The sequence below is a fragment of the Serinus canaria genome, chromosome 1 (genome assembly GCF_022539315.1).
Source record: "Serinus canaria isolate serCan28SL12 chromosome 1, serCan2020, whole genome shotgun sequence".
In the NCBI taxonomy this organism is placed as follows: domain Eukaryota; kingdom Metazoa; phylum Chordata; class Aves; order Passeriformes; family Fringillidae; genus Serinus; species Serinus canaria.
The window spans coordinates 2,494,506-2,515,061 of record NC_066313.1 but is presented as its reverse complement, the minus strand read 5'-3'; the positions used below and the strand labels follow the sequence as shown (position 1 = coordinate 2,515,061).

The 20,556-nt window shown below is 38.6% G+C and overlaps 1 protein-coding gene across 2 annotated transcripts in view; it reads right to left on the bottom strand.

Annotated features, from left to right (window-relative positions):
• The window catches only part of EPHA3 (EPH receptor A3), a 177,178-nt gene that overhangs the window by 124,836 nt on the left and 31,786 nt on the right, over positions 1–20,556 (bottom strand). The gene's annotated exons all lie outside the window — the stretch shown is intronic.

Below are 20,556 nucleotides of genomic sequence, written 5' to 3'. Positions count from 1 at the left end.
ATAAACGATAAGGTCTGGTTGAACCCCCTCTTACTTTTTTCTTAATAAACTAAAAACATCTTAAATCATCACAGAATTCATCATTAACAAGTCAGTTTTTACCAACTTACTTGAAGGTGGATGAAAGAGATGCTACAGCTGTTTTGCATTGCTAAAAACCTGTGATTTCCTAAACAATAAGCAGTGCTGTCCTTTCACCCACAATTCCATGCCTCTACAACACCACACTCACCTCAGCTGGAGGAGATCCTCAAGGACAACACACATTTGCACTGCTATAACCAGCTTTATTTCTAAGAATAAACAAAAGCCCAGGCTCCGATTGAAATTCCATACAGTTGCAATAAAATGTTACATTTTTGCATTTATTCAAAGCATGACAATTGATTTTCCTTGGGATATACATACAGACAAGCAGTAACTCTGGAAACTGTGTTGAGCTGGACTAAGAAATACTTCCAATTTACCATATCTTGATTAGTTGGTTCTTCTGTGGCCTGCATAGGCTGTGACACTAGAATGGTTTTGGAAGAGCACAGGGTTGTGATTTGTTTTTACAGCAGTCCTCAGCTGACAAACTCTCTTCACCCAGAACATGAAGGAAGGGGCTTCTTACTTGAGAGTTACTCACATACCAGTCCTACCTGGTTTCCAAAGTCACCCATAGCAAAGAGGAATATTTACCAATCACAGGAAAAAATAAAAACTCCACAACAAAAACTGGAGGATCAATGTCAGAAGTCACTGCCACTCCTGGGGAAGGGAGACAGAGAAGAATTCCTACCAGAAAAACATCTTCCCTCAAAAATCAAGTCATATCAATTTTCTATTTAAGATCTCAGCCTAATAATTACTTGTTTTACATAAGCACATTTTGTTCCAGGACTTTAGAGTAGTTCAGACAGTAGGAGAGGAAAGAACTGTTCCCACTATAGAGACAAAAATCGTGGTGCAGAAGTGCTTACAGTTTCCTGGGTTTACAATGCATGTACATCACACACATATACAAAGAAAGGAAAAAAACCCCATGGACATATCAGAGTAGCATCTGAGAGTTCTCAGTCTCAACCCACTAATTTAAGAAAGTTTTGATCTGACTAAGAGCTGGTCTGCACAATGAAATTGTCCACACAGCACTGAAGATGTGATTTTAAACCATGTCATTAAACCAGCAGATAAAAGCAGTGTAAATACTCTTTCCTTTAATTGAAACCAAGTTTAGTGCAATCCATTTTACAGACCTGACTATACACAAATTTTATCTCTTCCTGACTAGCTCAACAGAGTTTAAAACACAATCTTGGATGTGTCTACAGCAGCTGATATGCTGCAGCATGCCATAACAGAATCTATTTCCAAAAAGAGCTGGCAGTGCAAGGACTTTTTAAATCAAAAGCACCACACTGGAGCCCATGGCCACTGGAGAGCTTGGCACCAGCCACACAAGGAAGACCTGCTGCCTGCAGAAGAGGCAGCTGGACCCTGGCTCCCAGCCTCTGCCAGCTCCCAAAACTGAGTGAAGGACCCTCCTCTGACAGATGTCCTTGCACAAGCACAGGCCCTGAGCCAATGATCCAACCCTGCCTCAAAGAGCCATAATTGCCTCCAGTGAAGCTGGATGCACTGATTTATCTGCAGCTCTTACCTGGACAAATAAATACTGAGTAACAGCACCTGGATGAAACTAGATAGGATTATATAATGAAACCAAATTTCACAGACATTTTAAGCAGCTCTCACTGATTCAGAAGTCATTCAGTGGTTATCATTTCCATTATAGTTTCTAATCAGTTCTATTTTAAATGTCCAGAGGGAGACAGAGCCAAAACCAGGAACTGGCACAGTTTAAAACATCTCCACAGCAAGAAGTTAGTTTTCTGAACAAGTCTCATGATAATTTTTTTTTGCCAGGAGTGTCTTATCCAACAGACTTCTCAACGTAGATATAGCACTTGCATAACAAAGGCAGCACCACTACTATGCTCTTCATCCAGAAGTTTCAATAATTTATAATTTCATGCAATTATAATTTCAGTAATTTTCAATGAAGATCAAGTTGCCTGGAAGTCTGTGTTAGTCCACTTACATAAACAACAAAATTTTAGATCAATGATTTAATGCTGAAGGATTGCTGAAGGGAAATGCCACACTCAGTGCTTATTTGACTAAAATATTTTAACAGTTATAAAGCTGTGGAGACTGCAGCTATGTCATTAGAAAAAGATGAAATAAGTCACCAAAACTACTTGAAGATGATTCAAATCATCATGTACCAGATCCAAGTACATCTGGGAATTCAACAATTATCATGATCAAAGTAAAAAGCAAGCAGTACATTTGCATTGCTCATACATTGCAACTCTTCCCAGTAAACCTCTGTATTGACACTTCAAAGGGAGCTTAATGGTAAAACATTGAGTTTTTTCTATTAAGTAAGGTTTCTCAAACACCTGTATTCATATTTGTTTTAATTTTACTTTGGTACTTCCAATTCATGCATTCAATTTGCTCTGCAAAGCAGAAATAGCTACAAAATTTCTTTAAAAAAATTTAAAAATAATACAATTTTAAAATAATAAATAGAGAGAAATTATTATTCCAGGAATGGAATTAAGCAGGGAAACTAATAAAACAGATGGGCAGGGGAGAGAAAATCCAACAAAAGACTTGTGGGCTTAGATAAGGAGAGGGAGAGATCACTCACCTGTTACTGCCATGGACAAAACAAACCCAGCCTGGGGACATTGGCCTAATTTATTATCAACCAAATGACCCTAAAGTAACAAATAAAAACTGAATCTCAAGCTCTGATCCATGGAGCATTACACTTCAAGGTGTCCCAGCTGGAATTTCTTTCTTTCCATACTGTACAAAACTAATGGATATTTATCAGTTAGCTATTGTTAGAGAGGAAATTAATAGGCAAGGCCTAAATTCTGGAATGGTGAAATGACAGGACTATCCTCCTCCAAGTCCAATGGGAATGATAAATTCAAACTTTTTTAGGAAGATGTTTATAAAAAAGTGTCAGGGACACTATGACAGAATGATGAGGGGCACAGTTTCTGAATTCATATTATTATACAGTATTTATGCCATATTCCCCTGATGCCTTCAGGCACTTTCAATACTTTTCAAGCATTTCCAGAAGTGCCATAGCACCACTCCCTTCCCAGCATGTAATCTGGCTTTTGGAAAATGTTCTTTTGTTTGCTTTTCACTTTTTAAAATCTTCTTTGGATACTGGGAATGACAGGAAACAAGAGATTGCTTTCAGTGGTGGAGAAAAACCTCCAGTTCCCCAGTGAGAGGGTCTAACTCATGCCTCTGAGTGACAAAGTTGGGCCAAAAACGATTTTCTTCTCCAAGATCTGGCACTGTGCTGGACTTAAGGCTTTGGTTTATTTCTTGCAATCTCTTTACAAAAGGAAATGTACAGAAGTGAATGTAGGACGTTTCTAGGATGTCATGAGCAGTCTCAATGAAAAGCTCTTTCAAGATGGGAATCTAGGACATGAGTGATCTCAATTCTTTCATCCTGCCTGTGACATCACTTTCTGTGTCTTTTTATCCATCACAATTTTTTTAAAAAATCTGGATTTCAATAAGAAACAGAGGGATATTTCAGAGGGATATTGGGATTTACAATACAATATATATGCAACTGTGTGATTGGAAAAAAAACCCCATTTTTCCAGTCAGCATTACATTGCTATAAAACTCTTAAACTACAAAGTATAAAACTCCAAATTGAGATGAGCATTTGAATAATTCAAGTCTAAATTAAAAAAAGAGAACCTCCTTACATGGTGTTTAAAAGCTTAGCAAAATAGTAGCAGGATGCAAGAGCTCTTAAAGGTTGCTATTAACAAAAACCCTGTGATGACCATATTATAGGAGAATGCATTCCAGGGCAGCTCATCAGGATGGAAACTTTCTCATAACACCACCAAAGATGCTGATTCAAGGCCCATAAATACCAAGCAGCTGAGATCAGAGGACAGAGAATGATCTGATTTGGGACTTTAAGAAACTTTAAAAGTACCATGGAAAATTTTTTTCTGCATTTAACATTCAAAAAGCAATGAAATTACCTCAGGCCACTGGCTCTAGCCAGAGGTTTTTAGTTTTTTCTAAGTTTTAAATTGAAGAATAAATGGTATTGCAAGAGTTTTCTGATTAAGTTATACACGCAGTGAAATTATCATTTCCTTCACATAAACCTTCATAAGACACAGACTGTGGTACACTCATAGCTTCAACCTAAAACTTGGGTTTCTTCATAGCTAAGCAAAACAGTTTCAGAATTTCAACCAAGACAAAATATTAATATCTTGTCTGTTGAGTGCTCAGGTGACGTGAGAAACTCATTTAGAGTATCCAGGTAGTGAAGTTCCCCAAGAAAAACTGAGGTCTAGCATTTTGCCATACAACTAGCCCCAAATTTATCCCAGATTATCCAAACCAGTCAGATCTGTGTTCCACGCCTTTATGCTTCTGAGCTTTTCAGGAACTGTGAAATAAAATAAATGGTATAATGAATAACTGTCTTACAAAAGCTAAGCACACAAACAATATTGAGAAAGCAAGAGTGCACGCCTTATCATGGGAATGAATACTCAACTAAGAATCAAACCAAATTGCAGAAGGATGAGGAAAACCATCTTTTCTCCCCCATCTCTAATTAGGAGACAGATGAGTACTTCATCATCAGATTTGTAAGGACAGCTGATTCTCACCCATCAGCAAGCAAAAGCCTCTTAATCACAGAGAGGTAAAAAGGTCACCACAGGAGGAAAACATCTGACTTCCTAACAAACATCTGAATCCAGCATTCAAACACCCCTTCAGAGCTTGGACAAGAAAAAGCATTTACAGCTTCTTTTTTTTTTTTTTTTTTTTTCTCCTAAGCTATATATCTCATGAAGAAGCAAGTTTCAATATTATTTATCTCACAGGTTAAGCAGATTTTCTGGGAAGTTCTCAAAACAACAGTCCCCATGGCTGAAATCTGTACTGAACAATATTTTTTATAAAAGCCCCTTTCTCCACAAGCATTGAATAAACTAGGTAAAATTCAGCCTCTAAATGTGGCTGTTTCAGAGATGGAAATTTATCCAAGATAGAGCTCACACAAAGCTGTGGATGTGGCAGTCTGGAGAAAAAAAGAATTTCTTCAAGGAATTATTTCACACAATGTTAGACATGACATTTAGCTCACAACAATCAGCTCCTGTAAAGTTTCAATAATAACACAAAAAAAAGTATCAGGTTGTCCAGCACCATCCTCTGTTCACCTAAAGCACTACCCAGCACCAAAAACTGATGGATCCACCCACACAGGCAATGATTGCAAAGAAATGATCAGGACACAGTCCCTTAAAAGTGGGAAGAATCCACTTCTCCAAACTGTTGCTGGCTACCTAAACAGGAAAATAGCCCTCACCCACATTCATGCCTCAGTTTTCTAACAAATAGATTAGGAAGAAATTAATAGTGGGGCAATATTTTAGCTATTTCTTGTACCATAACAATGATGCCTGCATTAAAAAAAAAAATAAAAAATCAAAGAATGAGCAAAATCAGCAAGCAAGATTTTTTAAAAATGAAACCATTACTTAAATGGGAAAACAACACCACAACAGAGAAAGTGAAAAACATCTGTGGCACAAGAACACTTAAAAATTCACATTTGAAAAGCCCCTGCAGTTTCTTGTTTTGGATTTGCCAGCAAAACACATAAACAAAAAAAATATTTACATCAAAATGCACAAAACAGGTGCATAATATAGCATTTCCCTGCTAGCCAGTCTTTCAGAACAATGTATTTTTCCACAATGGCATTTCCTAGAGAAATCCCAAACCACCCCATGTTCTCCCATTGTCATTAACACAACACTCAATGGAAGTGAAATTCAGTAGTGTTGTGCTGAATGTAACTGTAAAAAGCACCAGCTGGCTGTATTAGAAATGGCAACCTTCCAGGTCTCAAATGTCTTATTTATATACAATGGAATCCTTCCAGCTGTTTAATATTTAGGGCTAATAAATATAATTGGCAGTACTACTGCACAAGGGCAAGGAACACAAATCCATATAAAACTACTTCCCAACAGAAAATCTCATTTGTTCTTAGATGATTAAACCAAAGAGAGAGTTCTGAGCAAATTTTACATAGTAGACTTTTTTTTCCCCCCTTTAATCCAAACAATATTTGCTTGTTTTCTAAGTAAAAAACTGAACAGACAAAAAAAAAAGCCCAGAAAAAAAAAAAAAAAAAAGAAATAGGCAAACCAGACATCCTTTCTCCAGCTGCTTCTGGAGCAATGTGTCCTTCAACCAGTGCCTTGCACAGGTCCTGAATAAATAAATTGGCAATGTAGAAAGACGAGAAACGGCAATGTTGGATCCAGAACACAGTCACACCACACCAGCCAGTCCAGTGGTGCAACTTATTCCCAATTTTGTGCAGGACAATTTTACCCCTCTTGAGGAGCAGATTAACCCCATACTGAGCAGGAGGTGAGCACAAATGGAAATGGAAGAGTTGTATGCTGTAAAGTTTGTGTCCCTATTTCAGGCTTTGCAGCAGATTTGATGATGGCAAAGCCACCCCAGCGTGGTGTCACCCCAAAGTGACACTGCAAAGGTTCCTGCTGAGTGGAGCAGTCTCCCTCCAGCTCCAGAGGATCTCCAGTTCCAAGGAGCTGGGCTTTTGCACAGCCATCTTCATGGAAAAACTGAGGAAAAGCTCCAGGATCTCTGGCCTCCAACACAATAAAACCTTTAAGATCACAACACTGGATGAAATGCTGCACATAAAGGCAAGAGCTGTGACTCTGCCCCTTCTGAAAGAGATTCCACAGAAATCCTCAACTCCCTGGCACAACCCAGATGAGGAGCTCATCTAGAAATGGAAACCTTTAATTTGGGTGAGTGACACAGAGCTAATGCTTCATAGCTCCATGTGAGGCAACAATTTAATCTGAAAACTCAAACAACTTCCATGACAGCTGGAGCCCACAATCAATCCCATAAAAGGCTGCTCAGAGTAATTACCATAATTTAAAGGTATTTGGGTTATTTTGGTTTTCACTTTGTTCATATGGCAATGTTCTTTTTATATCCTTTAAAAAGGATATATTATCCTTATCCTTTATATATGATTTCTTTATTTATATCTTTTTAGCTGGGCAGTTACACACTCACATATCTCCAGGTTTCTATCTTTAGAAAAATTTCTTAATAACAACTTGAAAATGCTTCTTTCTCATTCATGAGTTCATCCTTTCATTGAAAACTTCATTCTTCAGTAGAGGCATTTAAATTATACTATGATATTCTTCTAAGTTGTCAATAAAATACATTTTTCCTTCAGAAGTTGCCACTTTATTCCAGTAGAAGGCAACACATCTAAAAGAAAACAGCATCTGAAATCCTGTCTCAGCCATCAAACCTCCCCTTTAATAGGGACAAGCCAAAAATAGTTATGAATATACCTGAAAAGCATAATATCCACATTGTTTCCTTCAATCCCTTGCTTGGGAAGTACTGCTAAAACTGCAATAAATAAAAATAGCACACATACTACTTTTTAAACATAGCTATCATATAGGGTCTGGAATATTAAACACATGCTAAAATCAGACAAGAGTCATTATGCTTATAAGGCTAAGTTAAAAATACCTCCAAAAAGGTAATTATTCTTTTGTCAACTGATGAGTCAAAAGAGAGGTAGTAATTATTCTATTTTTACTGTAACTCTATGGAAATTAATATCCTCAATTTGGAAAAGTTAGTTCTGTGCACATATTTCCAGTTAGTCTAATTGAAAAATATGTTTAATACAGGAACTCATATTTCATTGACATTTCATATTTTCTAAAGATAAATTTGTTTCAGTTGAACAAGAAGAAAGTAATTAGACTGGGAATTCTGGAGGTAGTCCAGATATCTTAACCTCTGGCTGAGACACTCTTGATTTCTCAAGGTTCTAAAACGTTATTAAACAATTACTTTTCCTGTGTCAGGCTAGGGATGAAAGAAGAACTCATGCCTAATTCAATATGAGATAAATACAGAGAAGTAACTCAACCAGGATTTTGACCAAAGATTCTTGAGGAGCAATGGCATTAGCTGATATTCACAGTTCTAAAGTGCAGCAGTAAATTGGAGATACATTGTTTTCTGAAAATTATGTTTGTTACTTGATAAATTGTCCACACTAGGAACTACAAAATAGCATGCCACAAAAATATGTCATTTTACCTGTAGAAACAAAACAAAAAAACCCAAAGTCAACCAACCATAAAAACCCCCCAAAAGTTAATCATACTTTTACAGTTTTCAGGTGCATTCAATTCCAATCTTGGGTAAACGGAAGCTCATTAGATAAAACAGGTGACAAATACACAAACACTTGAAAAAAAAATATCTGGTCACAGGTCACTGAAAGCCCAAGGAAGAGCCAAATGTCTCTTGGAATAGGACATATCCAATACTAAAATGTATTGTCATATTTTAGAGAAGGCTCACAAAGACCTTTAAATTCAAAGCTCATTAAATGGTGTATTTGTGTACTTGCTCTGTGGGAGGCTGTGACATCAACAGGAACAGAAACTCCTGAGCTAGAATCCTACTCACCAAATTCCTCCATTAGGCCTTGCATGTAAATATGAGGCTTAAATTTCATTTTCTAGCTTACTATGTGGTACAGTGGAGCACAAAATGCTTCCAGAAATGCACTACAGCAATTATCAGTGGCACCAATACCTTACTGCAGAGATTAAACATGGTTAAGAGCATTACCCTAAAGATAAAGAGTGTTCATTAGCTGTAATGCCAAAAATAGTTCCATATATTACTTTTATTTCCTCCAGCTTCATTTCTTTGTCATAATGTTGGATATGAACACACTCAGTAGTACTGCACTGCAAGTTTGGTATTCAAGCACTCAAAATTGCCTCACTTCTAGGTCCTGTGGTTAGAAAATAAAGTTAAGTTTGCACTGCTCTCAGTAAGACACAGATTACATGCACGTGAAAAGCTCAAAATGAAAACAACTGTACAGGAGAGAGGTTTGTTATTTTTTAACACAAAACACACTAAATATAAATGGAAGCCTGCTGGGAATGTGCATCAATAAATGTGTGTTTGACTCGGTTCTCTGCATTTGGGGCTGCAGAGAGGGAAAAAAAATCAGACAAGGATTTCAGTGTTTTATTTATTTTGCTGGATTGTGCTCCAGAGGTGAAAGTTGACTCAGAACCAGAACACAATGAGCCCCTGTATTTGCCATCCAGGTACCCTTGCAGAAGTAACCATGTGGCCTGCCAGGATGTCCTGACAATGACCTCCAGAGGAATGGGTGAATCACAACCCAAAGGAGGACAGACAAACCAACCTTCCCCCTGTCTCTGGTCTTTTCCTGCCCCAAGGTCAGGGACTGTGTCAAATGATTTATGTTTCTGATAAAGACTCAATTTCAAGGCTCTGAGATAAGGCCATCACAGCCGTTCTGGGTGAGTTAATAAGTGTTTGAAGTCCCATAAAGCAGAGATAAAAATTACATTTCAATATACTTGGTTAGACAAGCTACCACGTGCATGCAACACTCTTTCAGATCTTCAGCTTCAGTCCCTTGCTTCCCAGGGTCCCACTGAACACTTGTGAGAGTGAAAAGCAAAGCCCACAAAGAACCTGAGCTGGCAGGAATCCCTTCCATTGCTGGCATCAGAATTCTCCCCTAGAAGATGGATGGGACCTAGTGAGAAACCCAGGACATGAAAACACTTGGAATGTGCTTCAAGCCACAGGAAACAGGAGAAATCAAGTATCACTGCTGATTTATAACCCATGAAACACAGGCAGGAACACAGATTTACTGATAGGCAATGAAGTCCAGAAGTACATTTCAGAGTTGTTTCATATTCACATCTCCCAGAGCCAACATCCCAATGGGGAATGTTTTGGGAAATGAGAACTCCAGCTTGAACTGAACCCACATGCCACTTACAGCAGCAGAAAAAGAGATGGAGAACATAAGAAGCTGATAACCATTACAAGAGAAGTTCTATTTTTGAAGTGATACTGAATTAAATTATCACTGATGAACCTCAGTGTGCTGCGTCCAAAAGCAAAGGAGTCAGGCAAACAAACCATCAAATAAACATTTCCTTTGACTACACCAAGCCTCATATTCCATATACCAAAATTTTAAGTGTAAAGACTCAAATTTTTGTCATGAAAACAGCAATATGTGCCCCAAACATACCAAAAATGGAAATTTGTTTATCCATTTCAATTGTCAGGAAAAACAAGAAAAAACAAACAAAAAAACCCACAACACACCTTTGAATTCATAGGAGTATTTTATGCAGGTGATGTTAAGCACACACTTTATACCTAGGAGTTTTATAATTTATGCATTAAACATTCTGAAATATTCCAATCTGCTAATTTTAGATGCAATATTATTTGCTACTAAATGAGAAATTGTGTTTACTGTAATAACACTGCACTTATTTCACTCCATAAATAAGAACACTTCCAATAGAAAAATCATTTTGTTGCCATTATTGATTAAGACAGTTATTTACTTAAATTGAGTACAAAAAGTTAGTGGAAAAGCTGAAAAATCATTTTTCACATGCCTAAATATAATTTAAACACATTTAACATTTCATTCACTATACACAGAGATTTTGAAAAGAAAATAATAAAATACTATTTATATGCTTACTGATACCACAGTTTTAAAAGAAATTGCTTAGACTTACAATTTCTGCTAAACATAATTATGTGGGCAGAGAGTCCAAAAAGTTAAAAATATAAGAACTCTTTTTAAAAAAATAATAAGGCATCACCTTTTATTATAAAGGTCATACTCTATATATCAGATATATTTACTTTGTATTGTAATTTCTGTCTTTAATTAAAGGATTTTTGACTTCTACAAAAGATTATAAATTGTTTGTATTGCTCTGTCTGGGACATTTTGGATAGGAGCTTATATTTCTCAAGATGGTCTAATACGATGTTCTAAAGCATAAATTAAAATTCACTGCCCTTAAGAAATAACCACTGTCTGGGTAAGGCAAAATAAAACAGTAAAAACAAAATACCTGGCTAAAATGAGGGAGAGATCCCTCTATGTCTTCTTCTTGTGAAGAGTACAGAAATGTGCATCTGACCTCTAAGCACCTCATGGAAAACTGAACCTGCACAGTAAGGGAAGTCATGGCCCTACAGAGCTTAACTCCTGATTCTGCTCTGTCCCACTCCTGAAGTGCCCATTCTGGGAACTGGTATGAGGAAAAATCTGTCTGCATGTCAGACTAGGAAAAAAACACACCAAAAACAGAGCACAGGGCAAAAAACAACCAACCAACCAACCAGCCCTAAATAAAGACACAGAAATTGTTATGATCAACAATCATGAAGTGTTAATGCCAGCTCCCAGGCTGGGACAGGAAGAGAGGGATGGGGGGTAGTGAAATCCTGAGCAATCTGCCTACATCCCTGTGAAGACAACAGAAAAAGCAATCCTGGGAATCACCTGTAAGCATACAAAGGACAAGGAAAGCATCAGGAGGAATCAGCACAGTTTCACCACTCTCTCCTATAACAAGCTGACAGAGAATCTGAGCAAACACAGTTGAGCAGACAGGGAGGTGAACTGAAACAGAATAGCCAAGTTCAGGAGGCTGTGATCACAAAGTCTGGCTGGAGGCACCCAAGAGTCCAATCCTGTTCAACATCTTCATCAATGGTCTGGGTGATGGGGCTGGGAGCACCCTCAGCAGTTTGCTGGTGACACAAAACTGGGAAGAGTGGCCAAAATGCCAGAGGGTCGTGCTGCTACTCAAAGGGACCTTGACAGGCTGGAGAGACGGGCTCAGGGGAACTGCAAGAGGTTCAGCAAGGGAAGTGCCAAGTCCTGAAATGTGGGAGGAACAACATACCCAGAACTTTTCCTTGGCAAAACTGAAATTCCTGTGCCACATCATCAGCTCACCAGGACCCAAAGAGAGGATGATCACTTTGGTAAAGAGACATCTAGAGCCACATGATTGCTTTCTGGACTCTCCTCTGTCCTGGCGTGACTTTATGATGCTGAGTTTTATCCCCACTCATCTGTTTAGCCCAGAAATAAGTTTTGCACCTTTAAGATTGGTTCTGAAAGCAAAGAAGGGAAGAAGAAATGCTGAGTTTGTAATTAGAAACTGCACTCGCTCTCCACATTCCTGCATTGTCTGCAGCACGGACAGACAGCAGGACAGAGCTCTCCTTTGCTTTTAGCTAGTTTTGGCTAGCTGAGGCAGAGAATTTCACTGGACTGTGGTTTTTCTTCTCCTTGGAACTGATCAGCCCTGCTCTGGACTGAAAACCCAGCAAACACCAGGAGCTCACCCTGTGGCCGGGCTGGGCTGCCGCATTTCCAGAGGGACTGATAAGAGACTGAGCCAAACTACAGCCCACAAAGTTTGCCATCTCTTCAGAACAGAGAGAGGTTTTGCTGATTAACATTATTCATTTTTTATGCTTGTGAATTCTTTGCTTGTCAAACAGCTTTTTCCACCTTTCCCCAAGGAAATATTTTCAGTTGGCAGAGGGGGCTTTCTCCCAAATGTGCCCTAAAGCAGGACACCCTCCCAGGATGGTATCACAGTGCACTGCAGCAAGGATCCAGCCCTGCTGCTTTCCTGCATAATTCACAGCCCCCTCACGGTGATTCCCAGGAGAGCCCCTGAGTGTGGCACAATCCATTTGAGCGTGCAGGTGAAATTGTCCATCTCAGCAGCAGCACAGCACAAACAGCAGAGAAACAGCCCAGCCCTGCAGGTGATTTGAGGTTAAATCAGGAACTCAGCTGCTGTGCATGCACACGGGTCACAGAGCTGCTTCTCTCAATGATGACAGGAGGACTCCCATTCCAGCCAAGCATGAGAATAACGGAGTGTGCCCTGAATACCTGTGCCAGGCCTTTTGCTCCTACATAAAAGCACTTTCCCAGACACCTTCTGTGATTCCTCAGACCCAGTGCACATTTTCTGTTCCTGTCTCCTCCATCAGCAGGGAAGGTGTCCCCACTCCACAGCAGGAGCTCCATCTCTGTCAACTATTTCCAGGCTATACTGAGCAGCCACTAATTGAAATAATGTTAATTCAATCATGACAGTGATGCCTTGTGAAGGCTGCCCTAGAACAGAGGCTGGACAATGTTAAAGAATAAAGCAGGGATTGATTCCAAGGATCTCCTCCATGGATGCACCTTGGGCAGCACAGAGCCCAGCCAGGGCTGCCCCCAAGATGACCCAAAATGGCCCCAAAATGCCCGGCCGGGCACGGGGTCTCTCCCTGGGATCAGCTCTGCTCCATTTTCCCCTTGCAGTTCATTGTCCCAGCCCAGCTTTAGCCCACCCAGTCCCACCCTTGTTTTTCTCTCTCCAGCCCATGGGGTTTGTGCTCCTGGGCTGAGATTTGGCTCATTTGTCCTTGGTGCCCAGCTGGAGCAGGAATTGTTTTGTCTCCCTGCTCTGTGCAGAGAGCTCACCATCCCCTCATATGAACTTTAAAAGTACACAGTAAAGCAGCACAGAATCTGAAAAATGTAAAAGCTAAAACCTGAGGCATGAATAGCAGTTCTGGGGTGATTGCACATGTGTGATCCAAGGAGGGAATCAAACCAACCTGTGTCACAGAAACAACCTAAAATCCATTCAAGTGTTTCTGGTTTATGATCACAAAATACAGCATTAACTTAAAATTGAAAATTTAGATAGAATTAAAATTATTTAGGATACACTAAATTACAAATAAACTGAGATTTGCACAATAAAGGCAGATTAGCTGTGGAAAAAGGAAGATCTCTCAGAAATATCTACCCTACAAAGTAGGTCACCTGAAGAAAAAAAAAGTTCAATGTTCCTGAAAGTGAGGTAATGGCATTTTTTTGTAGCAGACAAGTTCAGGAAAGTATTTTTACTGCTACCTTTATTACTTGAAAAGTGGTAGTACTGAGAAGGACCAATTCCACTGTGAAAGGCATAATAGGAACATGTAAGTATGACTCATCTCTGCCCATAAGAACTTTTGTTTGAATGGTAGATGCTATTTTATGGCACAGATTTGAGAGACAGGGCCCCATGCCTCTCCACAGTGAATTATCACAGCAGAAAGATTAGAACATTTCTCAAAACCAAAGTTCATGTTTCATCAGACTAAACAGCATCTGTAATGTCCTGGTTTAAAATAACTACAAACCAGAAAATTCAAGTGGACTTTTCTCTAACACTTGAATACAAATGTCTGAGCACACAAATGGAGTGAGTCATCCTTTAATGACATTATTTTCTGAAAATAGAGACCTTAGCTAAGAAAAGGGCTATACAAAACAAAACTGTACAGAAATTCCAGCCTTTGACTGAAGTAGTGGAGAAAAGTTGAAACAAAGTGTCATGAGAACATCCAGTGGAAAGCATTGTTGGCTTACATTGGCTAAGAAACAAAAAACCAAAGTCTGTCAGGAAAAAAATAAATTTGGTTCTTGGTCTTACACCTGGAAAGGAAAATATTAAATATGGCACAATGTTAAACATCTCTACAGAAAACCCTGAGATCCAGGAAGCTATACCAGTTTAAATTACCCTGCAATTTTTTTGTTTCACTTAACTAGAAAGTTTCAAACAACCCAAAATCTTACTCTTTTCCTGCAGGAGTACAATACATCATTCAGCAATCATTTAAATTATTTTTTTTTAAATTGCATTGATCTTCCTGAAAGTTGGTAACTGCTGAACACAACAAATTGTTGCACAATGCAGGAAATAGGCAAAGAAATATTCCCTATGCTAATTTTGTGTCAGCCCACTCTCACTCTCCCATTTATTTTCCAATGAGGAAGAACTGGTCTCCTTAAAAGGAATTTCTTGTGGTATTCTGTTGGGTTTGTCTTTGCTTTTTTTCTGCTTGGTTGCCCTTTTTCTTTAAGGGGAGGAGTGTGGGACAAGCACAAGCCAGCAGCTCCCAAGTGATAGGAACCATTTGCCTGCTGCCTTGGACAGCAAAGCCCCTTTAAGTCCATTCTGCACAAACAGACTCCTAACAGCCCTGCAATTATCAGTAATTTCAATCAAGTGACCAAAGCAAAGGTTGACTTGGAGAAAAAGAAAGCATGGCAACCAATTAATGTGTCAAAGTAGCACTCTGCTCTGTTAATGAAACTTTAGGAAGGACACGAGAGTGGTTTTTGTTCTCCAGGCTTGAGGACCAGCACTGAGTTAGATTAAATAATTCCATTTTATTTCACTTAGTGTCAGCAGCACCTGAATACCTCTGCCAGTGTCCCCCCTTGCCCAGCAGGAAACTCAAAACATCTGAGGGTGGCTAACTCCAGAAGGAGCTCCTGGCACAGCAATGAACAGGAGGGAGACACAATGAATAACCCGTTTTTTCTGTGTAAGGTCATGTAAAAATCATTTAAAACACCAAAAGCTCAGCCCAAAAGCACCCCCCCGAATAAAAAAAAAAACCAACAAAACCCCCAAATAAACAAAAACCTAAAACCAAACCAAACAAAAAAAAATCCAACCCAGAAAATAAAAAAATCCAACCCAGAAACCAAAATCTATTCCCCAACCCTCCCCACACACCCCTCACTCTGTGAATGTTGGAATGCACAAGAACATAACCTTTGAGGCAGCTATTCTCATGCTCAGTCCATAGACTCACTTTGACAGATTCAAATACTAACAATAAATAAGTTTGTTTGCTTCAAAGAATGTGTTCTTCTCCTCAAAAAAGCTTACTGCACTCTGCTTCCATCTGGGAAAAAACAGTATATTGTTCAATCTTATTGCCTCAGAGAAATTATCATTTTCAGTTTGTTTTTTATGGGAAAGGCGTACACTGCAAAAAAATAATAGTAACAAAAACCAATAACTGCAAATTACATGAAAATCTACCACAAAGATTTTCCCACCACAAAGAAAAACCCACATGAAATACTGTTCAAAGAAGATGCAAAATATCCCAAACATACATTTTTCCTCTTCTTTCTCAGGATAAGAACACTTTTTTCCCTCAGAAGACATCATCCACCCTGATTAGTTTATATCACAAAAAAAAAAAACAAAAAAAACCACATTAAATATATTGAAGTGATTTGTGAAGAGTAATTTTATAGGTAAAGAGTAAATTACTCTTGTTCCTATGACCACCTCAAAATCTAGTTAGTTTTAGGGCCACTGTAGAGTCTTTCCAGACTGAATTATTGACCTCATTAAACCTGGTAAGTTTTCCATTTGATGACATTGAGGTGTGGAGATCCACCTGTGCTCCAGGGTGCACAGACATGGGGATACCACCTAATTCAGTGATGACACTTCTTTCCCTCAGGACCCTGGATTTCTAGAAGAGTGGGAAATCCTGATGAATGGCAAGATTTGCTCTGGATTCTGAGACTTCTGCAGAGAGAGAGTTTGAACATTTTAATCCAGATTCTGGTCACAGGTCAAGGGTCCCCTTGATTTTTGTGGAGTGGAATGCAGCATCCTCTCAGCTCTCTCTTAGGACAGCTGCTCTGCAGAGAGAACATCTGGGTCAGCTGCAGGAGCTCAGCAGCTGTGGGAAAAGGCAGAGCCCAGAATGAAGAAGACAAGAGAGGCTCTGAGCAGCAATTCAAGAGACTCTGAATTGCTCAGGCTTTCATTCATTTCACCTCTTACTTCTGGCATCTTTGGCATTTAAGATTAAAATAACCCATTCTAGTTAAATATTTTGCTGAGTGAACAAGGTGCATAGGCAGTGAGTCAGTATTTAATACTTGAATTTACTTTATTTAAGTTTCTGGACTAAAGGCTCTGAACACACAGTGATTCCCCACATTTTCTTTCCCCAGCCTCATCCCACATCAGTACCAAGCAGCAAATCCAGAGACCACTGAGATGAAAGAACACAAACAAAAACCTTCAGTGATTTTAGGTGATTTGGACACAGCTCTCAGAGATGTTTACAAGAAAAAGTATCTGATCATGCAAACTTGTTATTACAGCATAACTTCATTTTTTTATGATATATGAAATAATTCAAGATTTTGCTTGGACAGGTTAATAACTCCTCTAGACCCATTTTCTGCCAAGGCATCCTCATCCTAATAGAGTTCACTACCCAAAGAGATGTAAGTTTTTGGTGCAATATTAGGATTGGCATTAGAAAAATCACTAGAAAAACATTGATTACACGTAGAGGCAGAAGGTTAAAGACCTTCTGCTAGAAGTTGGAAAACTTATTATATTCTAAAACTTATTATATTATGTTCTGTTGAAGTTTGCACAGAGTTTAAGGTCCAATCAAATGTATAAAATGCCTGCCACCAAGAAAGTCCTTTAAAACACAACACGTGCAGCAGCAGGTGACAAGCTCAAAAATTTAAATCCTCATTGTAACTATTTCACTTGAAGCACACCCAGAAGTGAAAAAACAGATCAACTCTCAGGCTGTCAGCTCTCCCCTAAATTTATACCTTGCATTTCAGCCTGAAAAATCTTTCTTTAGAGCCACGTTTGTCGCAGAGAACTTCATTCACAATGTTGTAATTTCAAGGTTGTGAGTAGAAGGCAAAAAATCTCTGGACTGAGAGACTGCTGCTCACAGCTCAGGTATGGAGTCACAGACCTGAGCACTTCCTTGCACCCTGTTTTAATCAATTCATTAGGAACAAATTCAAAACTACTAAACATTTGTTCACTAGTCCAACGAGATAAAAATGTGCAGAAGTCCAGAAGATAAGGGCATATTAATTAAAATTAACTTTCCCCTCTTCATTTAACACATCCAATTTCAAAAGAGCCTCACACCCACCTGCACCTAAAGCCATATAAAGTGAATTACATAGATAGAAATGAGCATTCAAGACAGAGAAAGAAAACACTTCTGAGGACTTCAGAAGCATGAACTAAGCTACAATTCAGGAATCTGAACCCAATCTTTCTGTTTCTGCTTTAGCTTTGCTCTGATAATGATGCACAGCTGTATTTACGCTGCTGAATATTGACATCAAATGTGCCTGCAACCTGGGTGAGATAAGCAATGCATCTTGCTGGTTTAACATTAAGTTTTGGCTCTGCTGACCTGAGTTTTCAAAATGCTCCACCTTAATACCCCTTTCATTTTCCCAGCCCTGAATAGCTGCACACACAGAGTGCAGACCTGTTTCGTGTTCGCAGCCCTGGAATTCCTCCTGCACTTTGATCATGGCCCAGTGAGTGGTAATTTTCTATGTTGAACATGTCAGTTTAAAAAAAAAAAAAAAGAAACCAAAACCAACAAGAACAAACTGTTCCCAGTCTCAGAAATCTAAAAACAAAAAATCCACAGTTGCCAAAGTTATCTGCTTCTTATCAAGATCCGTGTTTGGCACCAGATGCATTTGATTCATTCATCATTGTCACTGCACTAGCACACTAATTATTTCAAATTGTTTCCTCAGGCAGAGGTCTAGGACAAATGCAAGCAAGCCAAAAATAGCAGTTATGAATAATTATGCATCATTTACCTCAAGGCCTGGGCCAGGCTATCATTAAAACTTCTTCTTGCCACCTGTGATCCCGACTAATTGTGGACTTTAAATTAGTTCAAGATTACTTTTTTTTTTTTCCCCCTAATACAATGCCCACATTTAACCTACCTATTAAAAGTTTTCTGATGCTTTAAAAACTCCCAATAAAATGTCAACAAGGTTCCTTCTTTTTTAACAACCTTTGTATTTCACAGCCTGACAACAAGTTTGCTAACAGGAAAAACTTCAGAGACAAGGTCAGCAACCTCACTTTAAGAGACTGCTGGAAAAGGTTCTTAGAAAAGCACAATTCCTCAACCTCAAAGTAAATCCTGATGCTCCAAAACTAAAGCTTTTTCAGTCCCTAAAACTTTCCCCATTACAGTTCTGACTCCTTCTTAAGGCAAGAAGAGAACTTTGACAATACTGACTTTTCTAACAACAACCAGAAGAAATGGATAAAACACTTGCTCCCCCAAATTCTGTTTAATTTTACAGATAGGAAACTCATTAATTCCAATGGGATCCAAAGTGTAGATGCTTTTGCAGAACCAGGGCCTTGTTCCATTCATTGTAATTAATGTACCTCCCACGCTCTTGTGCTGCTTTAACTATTCAAATTGCAGGTTTAAAATAGAAACAGCTGAACTAAAAGGAAAACCCACCCTAATATTTCCCATGGAAGAAACATGTATCTCTTAAAAAAAAGTGTATGCACCACTGATAATTCCTCAACACTCTCCAGTTTGGGAACACAGCACATGCTGCATTTTGAGAAAACAGAAAATGTGTAAGAGTAGCCAGAGATATTAATAAAAAAAATTTATAACTTTTTAAATTGATAATTACATTATTTACAATTAAAAATCCTGAAAAACCATCTACAAATTCCTCCATTCAGGCACCCAATCATCAGACCTCTCAGGAACAAGAATACTCCACTGTTCAGCAAACTGGGCAAGACATGAAGGAACCAGACCAGCCAAGCTCTGAACCCTTTGGAGCTAAGGATATGTTTATGTGATCTTCTGTGACTTTCCTTAAGCAAGACAATAAAAATATCAGAGTAGAGATTAAAAAAAGAAAAAGTTAAGTTAAAATGTAAGATGTTATTAAAAAGAAAACACACACAGGAAAAGATGAAGTCAAGCTGTCTTCTGGAGAGCTTCTTAAAACATTAGTCTCAAAATAGCTCTGCTATTAAAATCAGATGTTCTTAAAATATTAATGAATTACACACACTGTCATCAGCTCTAAAGCTGACACACACAGTTCTGCACCAGCACCAGACTTCTGGCAGAAGACAAAGGAAGCCAACATGTCCTAAATTGGTGTTTACTAAGTTTCCTAAACAGGAGAAGAAAAAATAACAGCAATGTCTCAATTCTGTGTCCAATTTCCTTGTGGTCAGTTCACTGTTACAGACCTCTCACCACTGGAGTTTGTTATTTACCAACCTCCTTGGGTTTGTTCTAAGGAGTAAGGAAATGCTTTGCAATTTGTAGAATAGTCACTTCCAGAATACAAATCTCCAGGTCCTTCAAGACTGAATTAATTCTACCATGGAGGACTAAGTTCTTAGTCCTCTTCAACTTCTATTTTCCACAAGGAGAAAAAGGCACAAACTCATCTTTCACCTCTTTTTTGTCCATCACACACACCTTCTGTGTGAGCTACAGACTGTCTAATGCTCCTCAAAGAAGTATTTTTAATATGAACAACTCAAAAGCTTTGTTATGAGCAGTTTTCACAACAACTAAAATAAATAGGTAAACAACATTCAGCTATTGCTTCGGAACTAATGAAATCTTACCACAAAACAAATTAATATAATGGATTACAAACTGCACTATAATACCACAGCCATCTTAAATAAATATCTCTCAGTAAGTTTCATCAAAATAAACACACTCATTTTTCCAACCATAATCACAGTGATGCTGTTGCATTATTTTTCTTCCACATGCCTCTACTCTTTTTTTCCAGACAATGCTGCG